This window comes from Polyergus mexicanus, unplaced genomic scaffold, assembly GCF_030449975.1.
Source record: "Polyergus mexicanus isolate NDT 795.1 unplaced genomic scaffold, iyPolMexi1.0 SCAF_9, whole genome shotgun sequence".
Lineage (NCBI taxonomy): Eukaryota > Metazoa > Arthropoda > Insecta > Hymenoptera > Formicidae > Polyergus > Polyergus mexicanus.
The window spans coordinates 2,250,247-2,262,612 of NW_027223329.1; the positions used below are offsets into that span (position 1 = coordinate 2,250,247).

The 12,366-nt window shown below is 34.5% G+C and overlaps 1 protein-coding gene and 1 non-coding gene across 4 annotated transcripts in view; both read right to left on the reverse strand.

The window, feature by feature from the left end:
- Nucleotides 1-12,366, reverse strand: part of Ss (spineless) — a 171,458-nt gene that overhangs the window by 135,855 nt on the left and 23,237 nt on the right. The gene's annotated exons all lie outside the window — the stretch shown is intronic.
- Nucleotides 9,951-10,022, reverse strand: Trnad-guc (transfer RNA aspartic acid (anticodon GUC)). Its single transcript has one exon. It is a non-coding gene; the product is annotated as a tRNA-Asp (tRNA).

Consider the following 12,366-nt stretch of genomic DNA (forward strand, 5'->3'; position numbering starts at 1 on the left):
TACGTAGTCATGGCACGCTTGACCTCCTGACACCTCGGGGATGATATAATAATAATTGTTGCATATCGGTAACTGCGCTCTCGCGCGCGGCTACGGAGAAGGGGCGTAGGGAAAACGAAGGACCCAGATACTACCCAGGGTGGCCTCCGATATACACACAGGGTGGAACACATTTAATTCACGCTTCTCATTCAAGAGAGAGAGAGAGAGAGAGAGAGATACTGCCTTCGCGCGAAAAAGTTATTAAGCCCGAGGGCTGCGCGAGTCGCGACCTCTATGCAAGGCCGAAATCAGAGTTACGTTTCGACGTATCGAGGCTGCTGAGATAATTAAAAGTATCTCTCTGACGTGGTTAAATTTTTATTATAATGAAACTCATTAGCTTTCTCAATTCTCTTACCGGTTTTTTTTTCCGCTTCTATTAAATAAGTACGAACAGTACTTGGTATTATTTCTTTATTTTTCTATGATTTTTGAAAATAATATGTGATTTTACTGTAAAAATTATTATAAAAATAATTCCATGACCTTTTCATCGTTAACATATTTTATGCTAAATAACTAAATGAATATTTAATATTATTGAATTATTAATCCATTCCTCTAGTTAATACAATATATTACTTGTTGAAAAATATAATATATATCAAAAATAGATATTCCTCTTGTAAAATTTTCCTCGAAATAACAATTGCGCGACTACTTTAAACAAGAATCAGAAACGTGTTCCGCGAATTTAATTTCCTTCACTTGGTTCCACGAAAAAAAAGTTCCAATTCTCGTCAGCTGATCTCTCAGCTGACAATGAGAACGAGGGAAACTGCGTAAAGGGGAAAAAATGTGCGCTTCTAATTGCTGCCGTATCACGAGGCGAATAATAAAACGCGATGGTTATAAAAAGGAAGGAAGGAAGGAAGGGACAATCGTGTGCGGTAGAGCGATGATCGACCGACCATGAAACACGTGGCCATTAACGGCCATAACCATTACTGATTCGACAGAATTGTGAGTTTAGCGTTGCCCGATTTCTCCCTCACGTGCTTTACTTACCTGTCAAGAAATTAGCATATTATCTGAGCGGTGGCTCCGCTGCCTCCGATTCTCTGGGAGAAACGCAACTTCCTCTCCCCAATTTCTCCTCCCTTTTTTCCCTCTCTCACTTTTCGAAGTCTTGAAACGCTCGCGTCATTACGGTCATTAAAACGGCAATAAGCTCAGGGTAATTAAAACTTCGATAAGTTCAATCGCTTTCGCCGCGCTTTCCCACTCGGACACGAATTCATCAGGATCCATTTATTGCCTTAATTCACCTTCAGCATTTCGCAAATACGAAGTAATATTATTCATTATTCAACGGAGGAGTGAATTCGAATTAATTCAAAGTTAATGATAAATAATTTTAGCCCCTCTAGCCTTTTAATTCTTTTGATTTTATTGTTTTATTATAATTCAAAGTTAATTTTCTTATTCGTGTTATTGACACAAAATTTCGCTCTTATCGGTATTTTTAAATTTTCCGATAATCTCATGTACTAGATAATTTAAATTTTATAGTTATTCGTTTCTTATAATTGTTGAACAATTTATAGAATTTATAGTATTATTCACTTCAATCTGCTTTTTACTCTTTTTTTTTTCTTATTTCCCGTAAATTTCCATAAAAATAATATAGAGAAATATTTTTATATTTGTAATAATTTAAACATGTTTAATTTCCTTCTCAATTAATGGTGTGAATAAAATAAATATAGAGTTCTCCATTTATTTTTATATACGACAAATATTTTATCGTTTAAACATATTTCGCTGTTCGAAGAAGCTTGAAAAACACCGTTCCATCATGCGATCTGAAAGGATCGATTTTACGGTCTGCATCAATATCTCATTTTTTCCCATCAAACCAGTTTTGCGTTAATTTTTCAATCCGCAAACCCATTGAACTGATCGTGATCTTTAACGATCGCAAAAAAAAAGGCGAACAATTGATGATCGGGATCATATGTGCTGGACACTCGAAAAGTTTTGTTCGGCAACGAGATCATATACCATATATCGCTAATCAGTAATTAAGGACATTGAGATTTCTTCGAAACTTCGCGGTTGATCCAGTCGATCGTAATCGATAATATATTTAATTATAATTATAATTAATATATTTATATATATTTAATTCTAATATATATATATATATATATATAATATTAATTTCTTTAAAATAAAGCTAGATCATTCTCTCTTTTTCTTTCTTTAATTTTTTTCCATCAGAAATAATTTTTAATATGCCGATGTGTATTATAAAGTTATGATTATAGAATTTTGATAGCTGCAAATTTTTAGACTGGCTTAAAAGTAACACAAGAGTGAGTCGTTTCTATTCTTCATGTTTCGCAACGTCAAGCAATAAATCCGAAAATGTTTAACGTAAACGGACGTAATTGGATCTCGGAGGAACGAGAAACGAAATAAAGATCACGGTAGCCTTCTTACGGCATCGCAAACTTAATGGGGTTAACCTCGGCTAACCTAAGTATAATTAAAAACAGAAAATGATCCGGGACGAATCGGTATTATTGATTTGGAGATTTTACGTCATCGTCTTCGAGCTTGGTAACGTCTTGTACTTTAATTTGGCAGGAACAGTATCCTTTCGTGGTAAGCCTTATGTAGCCCTAATAAAATTATAATTATATTATATTGAATATATGGAAAGTACATATGAAAGAGAAAGAATAATTTTATTTCTGCGAATATTTGTTTAATAAAATAAAACATCATTTCATCGCATTAACTTAATATCCATTTTATTTGCGTACATTGACATATTGTTATTCCGCTATTGCAAATTAAAATACATACTCGCGAAGAATATTTTCGAGTATCTTATGCAAAATAAATCCCGAGATGCATCTCGTTTTCTGGACACGCGTAAAGCAATAGTAATGAGATATATAAAATTCTAGCGTTGAAAAGGCAGATGCGCGTTTCGGTGCAATTAGCGCCACCCGTAATGCGTATCATTGGTCCGGTCCTCGTAAACACGAGTGCAAAAAACAATTATTGAGCGGAGATCGAAGCGAAGGGCGATTACAGGAGGGGAACGGAGCGAGGAGAGAACGAGAGGATCTTTAGCGCGCGGATCCCACGGTCGTTCCTGCTCCTTTAGTTTCGGCTGCGCTAACCGGCTGCATCCTCACGCGCAGATATTGATATACTGCGATCGTAAGAATAGAATTTATCTGGATCATCCTGATAAATTCAAGCGAATCAAATTCTTAGCGTTAATTTTAACCACGTATATGTATGTTTTTATTTCCCCGGATTTTTTATATAAAAAAAAAAAAAAAAAAAAAAAAAAAAATCCCACGTATTATAATTTAGTTTTAATTATCAGTAATATTATTAATAATCACAGTCGCCTTTCTCGATAAATGGATAATATAAATTTGTAATTATTCGCGTAATTACGTTTTCTTTAAAGAAATTAATATTAATATTTTTTATACTTAAAGTTTCATTAAATAATTCTTCACCTGATTTTTAATGCATATTATAAATAATATTATTAATTAATATTATTAAATAATATAAGTATAATATAAATAAATAATTAAATGATTCTTTAACTATGATTTGAAATCCATAATATACATATATACAATCTTACGCAAATGACGAAATAGATTCATATTTGCATGCCACCCTCTCTCTCTCTCTCTCTCTCTCTCTCTCTCTCTCTCTCTCTTTCTCTCTCTCTGTGTCATTAAATGTTCAATCCTAAAGTTTATGCGCCAGGAAGATCGCATGCAGCATTATTATGGGGTCGGCGCATTTAGCGTTAAATGCGGGATAGGAATGACGGGCCCGGGACGTCAACGACGATGCAATTGCATCGATCTCGCGGCTCCCGGCGCGTGTGATCGAACAATTCCAGTTTCTCACATAGATTACATAGTAGAGTCAGAACGGCCGGCATCGATTTCCGCGCATCGTGCACGATTTGCTGTCACGATGGCGCGTTTGTGTAATGAAAACGGTCTCTCACTGCACAGTCGTCTGGCATATGTGGCGTCGTATACCACGTTGCAATAGTGTGATAGGAAAGATAATTAGAACCATTAATTTCTGTTAGGGGAATCAATCTAACGATCGTAGAATCTTTCTACTAACAAATATACATATTTCTCAATTATTTTATTAATATTACATTACACGTTGGGATTCGCGATCAGATCGACTGTCAAAAATTTCACGGTTTGCAACACACGTGCCATTAAAAGTATCACGAGAAAAGAAAATGAGCGGAAGATTCTCTAAATCTGTTTCATTAATTACTCCCTATATGTGTATTAACTACCGCAATAAGCTTTTCTCCGAATCGTAAACAACAATCATTGATGTTAAAACTATTCGGAATCAAAGCATTATTATTGTCATATTACGATTAAATGTTAAATTATATTAAATTTCTTGAAATATACAAATTAACATTCGCGTCGCGTCAATTATTCTTAAGCCGCGCGATAAAAGTGGAATAAAACGTGGAATACAAGAGTTGTCGAAAGATCCGCTCGATCTGTGCGGTGAGATCAAAGATTTAACGAAATTGGACAACGAGTACTTGTCATATACTTGACGTCCCGCGTCTTGAAATACTCGGAATCGCTAATTCGTGCCTCCTCGGTTAAGACTGCCAGTTAGTGCTCGTGCTGCCAACCGGGTGTCCTTAAAATAATACCGCGTGACAAAGCGTCGGATATTTTTTTTTTTTTTTTTTTTTTTAAGATACTACATAAGCAAAATGAAGATATTACATTCGATGCACGTAATGTAGTTATGAGATTTTTATTAAGGATAGATGCATTAAAAATTTATCAAAAATTCTAAAGATAAAGAGAAATACAGAAAACCCATCAAGACCATCATTTTGAATAATACATAAATATTTGTATTCAATAATTTTCTCTAACAATTTTAGATAATTAGATATAAAGTCTATAATTGTAATAACATGATGCAAAATTTCAAATCAAGAATTAAATGCTATGATCGAAAATGAACCAGTGATGACCTAGATTCATTGAAATAATATATCTTCATTTTAACTACGAATTATTATTATAATAAGTCAAATGGATAATTCTCTGATAAAATCATCGTTGTACCAATCAGTTTTCTCAGCTGTAGAAGTAATATGTCATTCTCGACGCTTCAATCAGCTGCGGGGAGACGGAAAGAGCTTTTCGATCTATTCGAACAGACTCGTATCCATCGAACGGAGCGAAAAGTTGCAGGGAACTGGAGTGGGAAGAGGGATACGCGACCGAGAAGTGGATTAGTACCGTCACGAAATTGCATATTTATAAAATGCAAATTCTAATTGCGGCAATAGGAACGCGAAATTAACGATTGCATTTAAAACGCTTTATCAACACGCGGCACATTTTAACTCACGTAACATACCGTACGATAGGTTGTCTCTCGCTAACTATACGGACGTGTATACGTACATATATGTATGTGCGATCGTACATAAAAAATAATAACAACAGATTTAAAAGGCAGAATATCGTACACACATACGAATAACAGCCATTATATTATGCCATTATAACGACGTACACCGTCTATGGAAAATAATCACATATTTTTTTTTTTTTTTTATTAGTGCGATTAATGATATAAATGAATATTCATTTTATATATATGTACTCTCTGTCCTTTCACCGATCGTTTTTCTGTCCCCTTCTTTTCTTCCGAAGGATGCAATATCGTCGATACTATTTTTGTATTAAGATCAGAATATTTTACTGGCGCACACGCTCCATTATCTTGATTTAACGGCGCGTATATAAGTTTCACTTCAATCAACGATTTTAATTAAGAATATGATAATTTACGTTAGATGGTAAATTAGAAATCAATTAGAACCTGTATATTAATAAAAAAAATATTATATAAAAAAGGAAGAAAATACAAAAGATCTAATGTAAATAACCGATATAGATATTAATTAAAAAATTTTCTACGTGGAAACAAACTTGTTATTCTAGTCATATATATAATTTTCGAGTTTTACCAAGATAGAAAACTTTTTTTTTTCCTAAAAGAGATTTTACAGCGATTGTCTGGAATGTCTCATATTCCTTCGAGGCTTATGTTAGTCTACTTTAGATTCAACAACTTAACGCGCGTAGCAGGCTTTTAATGATAACCGTCGATTAATTTCCATCTGAAAACTGTAATTTAAAAGTGTCAAGCGCTATTTTTGCGAGAAAATAGAAAAGTATTGTATTATCTTTACATAAGGTCTCGCCGAGCGAACAAACGGACGACCACTCGTCCTATAGGCGGGACTTGCATTTCGTGATGCTCTCACGTCAGGTACATAAACAGTCGGTGAATGTGCGTTATAAGGGTTAGACTGGCAGTCAGTCCCCGCCTACCAGGCGGAGAGAACTTTCGCACACCGGCGTATTACGTGATCCTATACCGGAAGGAACTTTCGTTATTTTGTATGAAAACGCACCCTACAACGTCGACATCCTGCGACTGGTCGTCATCTCTTTGTTTTCCCTTTTTTTTTTTTTCGTTCTCCGGTAGGGAGAAGCCGGCTCGTATCACTCGACGCGATGCGCGTTTTGCAGCCACAGTTAGGCTGGGCGAATATTTCTTTCGAATACCGCGAGAGAAAGTCGTTAGCTTTTCAGCGAAGAGAATAATTATTTTAAGAATTTTTGTCAAATTTAGAAATGTGTATTGTCGATTATTAATAATTTTATGAAGTTAAAACACAATTTAATCATTTTTTTTTTAATAATTTTAATCCCCTCCCCCCTAACGCCTAAAAAGAAACTGTATGATTAATATATATTATATAATATCATTTTCGACAATATTTACATACGATATAATCTCTTTAGAGTGTACGTGATAAATTATTTATCATGATAATAAAATATTCACAAACTGTGATAAATGATTGATACCTATACATTTTCAATTTTTTATTTAATAATACATATCGTAAACTTTTAAAATACTCAAAAGAGGGTTAAAAAATATCACTAATAATATCTAATATACACTATTTAATAACTTTGATACGCATAATGACAAAGAGCATGTGCGTATATCCACATTATAATAATTAGAACAACACATCACGGGATGTACAATACTTTACATCGACTGATCGCGTAAACGCTCATTATTTAAACCGAGAAATCGGCCGGGAGTTGATTACGCACGTGGAGGCAATTAATTCTTACGCGGGTATACTTAATTTATGCCGGAAGAGGTTTTTGTATCGCCTTAGAGGAACGGAATGTCTGCCGCTTTGTGTTCATTAACGATTTTCCGGCTTTTTTCCGGCTTTACGTGCATTGCGTATCAAACAACTCTTGGAACCTAATTATATATACGATATATATGTTTGAATATAGACGTCGTGTGAGTAAACCCAAGGTATGCAATCTATCCAACAATAAATCGAAACATATCGCCACCGTTTCTCCCGGGAGTTATCTGATTAGAGAATCTCATACAAATATATCAAATATCCTTCAATCAGAATAATTGATACTTGATATTCATGAGAATATGATAATTGATATTTTTTTTAAATAAAAGAGCAAAAAAATATGCTACATTTCTTTTTCTTTTAATTTTAATCCACATATATATACACGCACAATGTCTTTTAAATAGCTTTTAAAAAATGTAATAGTGTCTAACAAACCTCATATATTTCTATCTACTATTATTATCTCTCCTTAATTTGTTAACGTTCATTATGTAATTGGAATATATTAACTTATTATTAGGTTGATCTTATGAAAACATCGATATCGTCAACAGCCGCCGTTAAGAGAGAAAGATAACGTATCTGTTTATTAATCTGTCAATAGGGGCAGCGACGTTTTACACAAAACTGGAAGCGTGCAGGTGCAAGGATGCTAACACCGCTGCATACGTTCGTTAATTAACATTCCCCTCGTTAACGCGAGCGATAAGTATCTCGGCGATTAATAGGGCATATACTCCGGTTTCTTTGACGCGCCCGTATAAGCGATCGTAATTTAAGATGAAGGAAAAGGAAGCGTGCAAGTGTTGCAAGAAGATTGGAGGAGAAGCAAGTGACAAGTGCGAGATGACGATAATTCCGAAAGTAAGAAAAATTGGAACAAATGATGGCAAAGGCAACATAAGCTATGTGCAAACAATGTTATTAAAGTAAAGTAAGCTACGTAAAAAAAGTTTTCAAAAAAAGCGCATCTTTAATTTACGCGTTTAAATTTTATAAGACATTTTACGACGTTTTGTCTAAGAGAAAAAAAGATGATAAATTCGTTCAAGATTTTTTTATTTGAGGTACGAAGGGAAAAATCGACATATCTAATTTTATACGAAGTACACTATCATCTCAATATACGCATTATTTACAATGTTATGTTAATTTATGCGAATGATTGTTATTCATTTTTTTTTTTTTTTTTTTTTTTTTTTTTTTTTACAAGCCTTCGTTAGGGGAGTTTTTTAATATTTATATATTGCTAGCGCTTGTATTGAAATCACCAAAACCATTTATCGCAAGAAATCTACGGTTGGATGTTGACGTTTCGAAAGAGCGACATCGGATTGGTGGTGAGAAAAATGATTCGCCGTCTCTCTCTCTGTGCTTTCCCATTGGTTGAACGCAGAGCCAGCTAAGGGTGAAAATGACCCAACAGGGTTTCGTCTCTTTGAAACGATCAAAAAATACACTCCCTCGAATTTTCTTCCAAAGAGGATTTTCTAGAAAAAATCTCGTGTATTCTATTCCTACATCTCGTTGCATCACACATTCCTTAGAGTTGCGCGTTCGGTTGATTGGCCACAAATTGTTATCGCGATATTTCCCTATCGTCCCTCTTCTCTCTCTCTCTCTCTCTCTCTCTCTCTCTCTCTCTCTCTCTCTCTCTCTCTCTCTCTCTCTCTCTCGAAAACTTGTATCGCCGCGCAACTGGATCACGGTAAGAGAACCGGCAATTTCTCGCGTTCCTGCGTCGCTCGCTCGCTTCCCTCAGCCCCAGCCCCAGATAATCCAATTCACCATTATATCCGCTTCCTTTCCGCAAATGGGCGCGGCTGCGCGCTGAGTAATTCGCTACGCTTCCCTTTTTCTAGGCTTTCCCATCCCACGGGAATGCAACCGGCCTGCTGCTACTGTCGCCGCTTCATGTCGTCTATTCGCGTGGAATTGTCGCGCACGAGAGGAAGAGGGGAGCGGGGGGGGGGACCATAGGGAACAGTTACAAAGCGTCCTATAAACGTGATTAATCCGCGAGCAACCGCGTCACGAAAGGCACGCGTTGTCAGCTGACGAGGAACGCTCGTGAGCGCGGATCTCTTATAATTTTAAAATGATGAAACTTGGTATGTTTGTAAAGCAAGCGAGAATAATGTTAAATATGTTTTTTTTTTTTTTTAATTTAAAGGAAGGCTTGGAAGATTAATTTGTGTTTATTATTCTTGTGTAAATATTTTTTCTCACAATTATTTAAATATTATATTAATTATTATTATTATATATATATATAATAATTAATATTATAATAATATATGTGTATGTATCATTATTTAATATGGTACCAAAGATTTCATTAAATTTTGAGAAAATTTGTCAAACAGATATAATTGTAACAAAGATTTTAAAAATTTGTTATTATCTAAAATAACTGTGTGTCTAATTATATACCTTTGTTACGTGTATCACAATAAATCTTTTTTCATTTATTGTAAAATCTTCGATAATAAGTCACTTCGCGTAGTATCCGAATCCGTCACGCGGGAAATATTAAAAATGTTTCTTAAAATATTCATTATGTCATTCGATATTATATTGAATAAACAAGAAAATTGCAAATAAAATTGCTTTAAAAAAAAAGTAATAATAATAAAAAAAAAATCCTCTCCCCGGCGGGGAATCGAACCCCGGTCTCCCGCGTGACAGGCGGGGATACTGACCACTATACTACCGAGGATTTCTCGATAAACGAAAGACGATAGTGGAACACATTGTTATGAAAAATATTTATATACATTTATATCTTACACAATAATATATTTTATAAATTTTTGTTGTAACTTGTATGTCTGCGTGTATGTTTTTTTATTAACTTATTTATTAAGAGTAACACAAATTATGTATATTACATATTATTAATTTTTTGGCAATTTTAAAGTCGATATATATTATTATAGACAATTGATTGAACGCATCAAAATTTATTATTAAATATAATTCATAATTATAATTTTAATAAAATTTTAATAATAATTTATTATTAAATATAAATGTTATATAAACGCGAATCTACGTGCCAGAAAACACGAAATAAAAAAAGAGCAAATACAAAGAAGTAAACGAAAGTATATTCAGAGATATAAAGCATAGGTAAATATTTATATCCGGATAACAACTCGACAATATTGCGACAGATAAATGTTAAGCGAAAGGTTGAAGAATCGCAATATTGCTTCCGTAGGTGTAGGTGCCGATGCGATTTCCGCCAGAGCCGTAAATTTCTCGCACGCCGACGTGACAGACACGCGTCGAGACGAGGCGCGGAAATAAATCCTTTTTATCCAGAACGAGGTACGATTTCCATATCCCTGCTCGTTACGGCGAGAAAAATATTTGCCGCTTCGGAGCAATGAAAAGAAGAGAAGGGATAAAAGAGGGATAGAAAGAAATAAATAAAAAAAAAATCAAAGAAAGAGAAAGAGAGAGAAGAAGAAGAGAATGATTAATCTCGATGTAACGAAAATTATGAAAATTTCGGCGTCGCCGACGCGCAAAGATGGACGAGGACGACGTCGACAGCGAAGTAAATGCGGCGAGGAGGCGAAGGCCATTAGAATCTTTCGCAATTACCGAGCTGGATTAAATTAGTACCCCGAGGTTTCGCGTGCTCGCTAATGGCCTTAACTGTTTGTAAATGTAATCGTGGATCCTTACGTATGCATACGCGCGTGGCTCGTACTATATACATATGTATGTAGATTTGTACGCGGCTATACGTGTATAGAAGATTTATACCGTGTGTGTACTATATGCGAATGGGTGCAGATATAATAGACTATACTATTGCAGGACTCATCCGTCTGTCGCACTGGCTATCGCGGTGATTCGTCTGCGTGAACACTAGTTTAAGTAATGTATGTAAACAGGCCGACTATAGGGTCGTTTCTTTTTTACTCTTTCTTTTCATACGATTTATCTTGCTGTTTTTCTTCCATTGACGTCAGAATGACGTTCAGTTATCTTTGACAAAGTTCTTTAAATTTAAAAGTACAAATATATATTATTTTATTTTTTATTTTTAAATAATCATTTGTAATATTCTCAATAATATATTTCTATATCATAAAAGAGTTTGTTTCTTTGTGAAACTAAATAAAAATTGATTAAACATAAAAAAATTAAAAGCTCAATTTTCGCTTTTCTCGTGTATTTTAATATCAGATAATCTTTCAAGCAGGATGAAAAACATGCGAAAATAGATAGACTTCTTTCATTAATTAGAACTTTCAACTCGGTTTATCAATTAAGTTACCTGATTTATCACCGGTGAATTTTAAACTCGCGGAACATCTACGATTGACAGAGAAAAATTATGTAAGGCGATTTACCTGAAACACAAAAGAAAGGGACAAGATTATTTTACCATAACAATGAATAATATATCAGTCAATTTTATATCATTAAAGAATAACCACGTTGACTTCTCGACATGAAATATTATTAAAACGCGCGAACAAAATCCTGTTATACTATTTGTTGTAAGTAAATAAGTTTTTCTGTGTATATATCTTAATTAATGTCAATAATTAAAATTTTCTTATAAAATTAAAATTATGATGTGCTAATGATAACCTTGTCACGGAGAAAGAGAGAGAGAGAGAGAGCGTACACCGATAAAATAATACAGATACGTTTAATGTCACGGAACCCCGTGATCGAAAATTCTGCACTGTAACGCATCGATCTTATCCTTATTCATTTAACTTAAGCACGTCCCCGCAATGAAACACGATTGATGAAAGACGCCGCCGGCTAGTTGCTGATCGCGCATGTTGTCGCGAGTGACCGCTGATACCAGAAAGACTGTATAAGCCCGTTAATAAGTCATTTAATCGGCCAAAGGCATCGCGCGTGGCGCCATTCGAATGCGTTTTTGAAGTAAATAATACATCATCGTCCAGCGACGTCCAATTTGCAAAGTTTTATCGACCGTTTACGCGATAAAATAAATTTTCGATAAGAGAACAAAAGAAAAAGCACGTATCTTTATTCCTCATATAGGTTTAAAATAAAATTTTAAT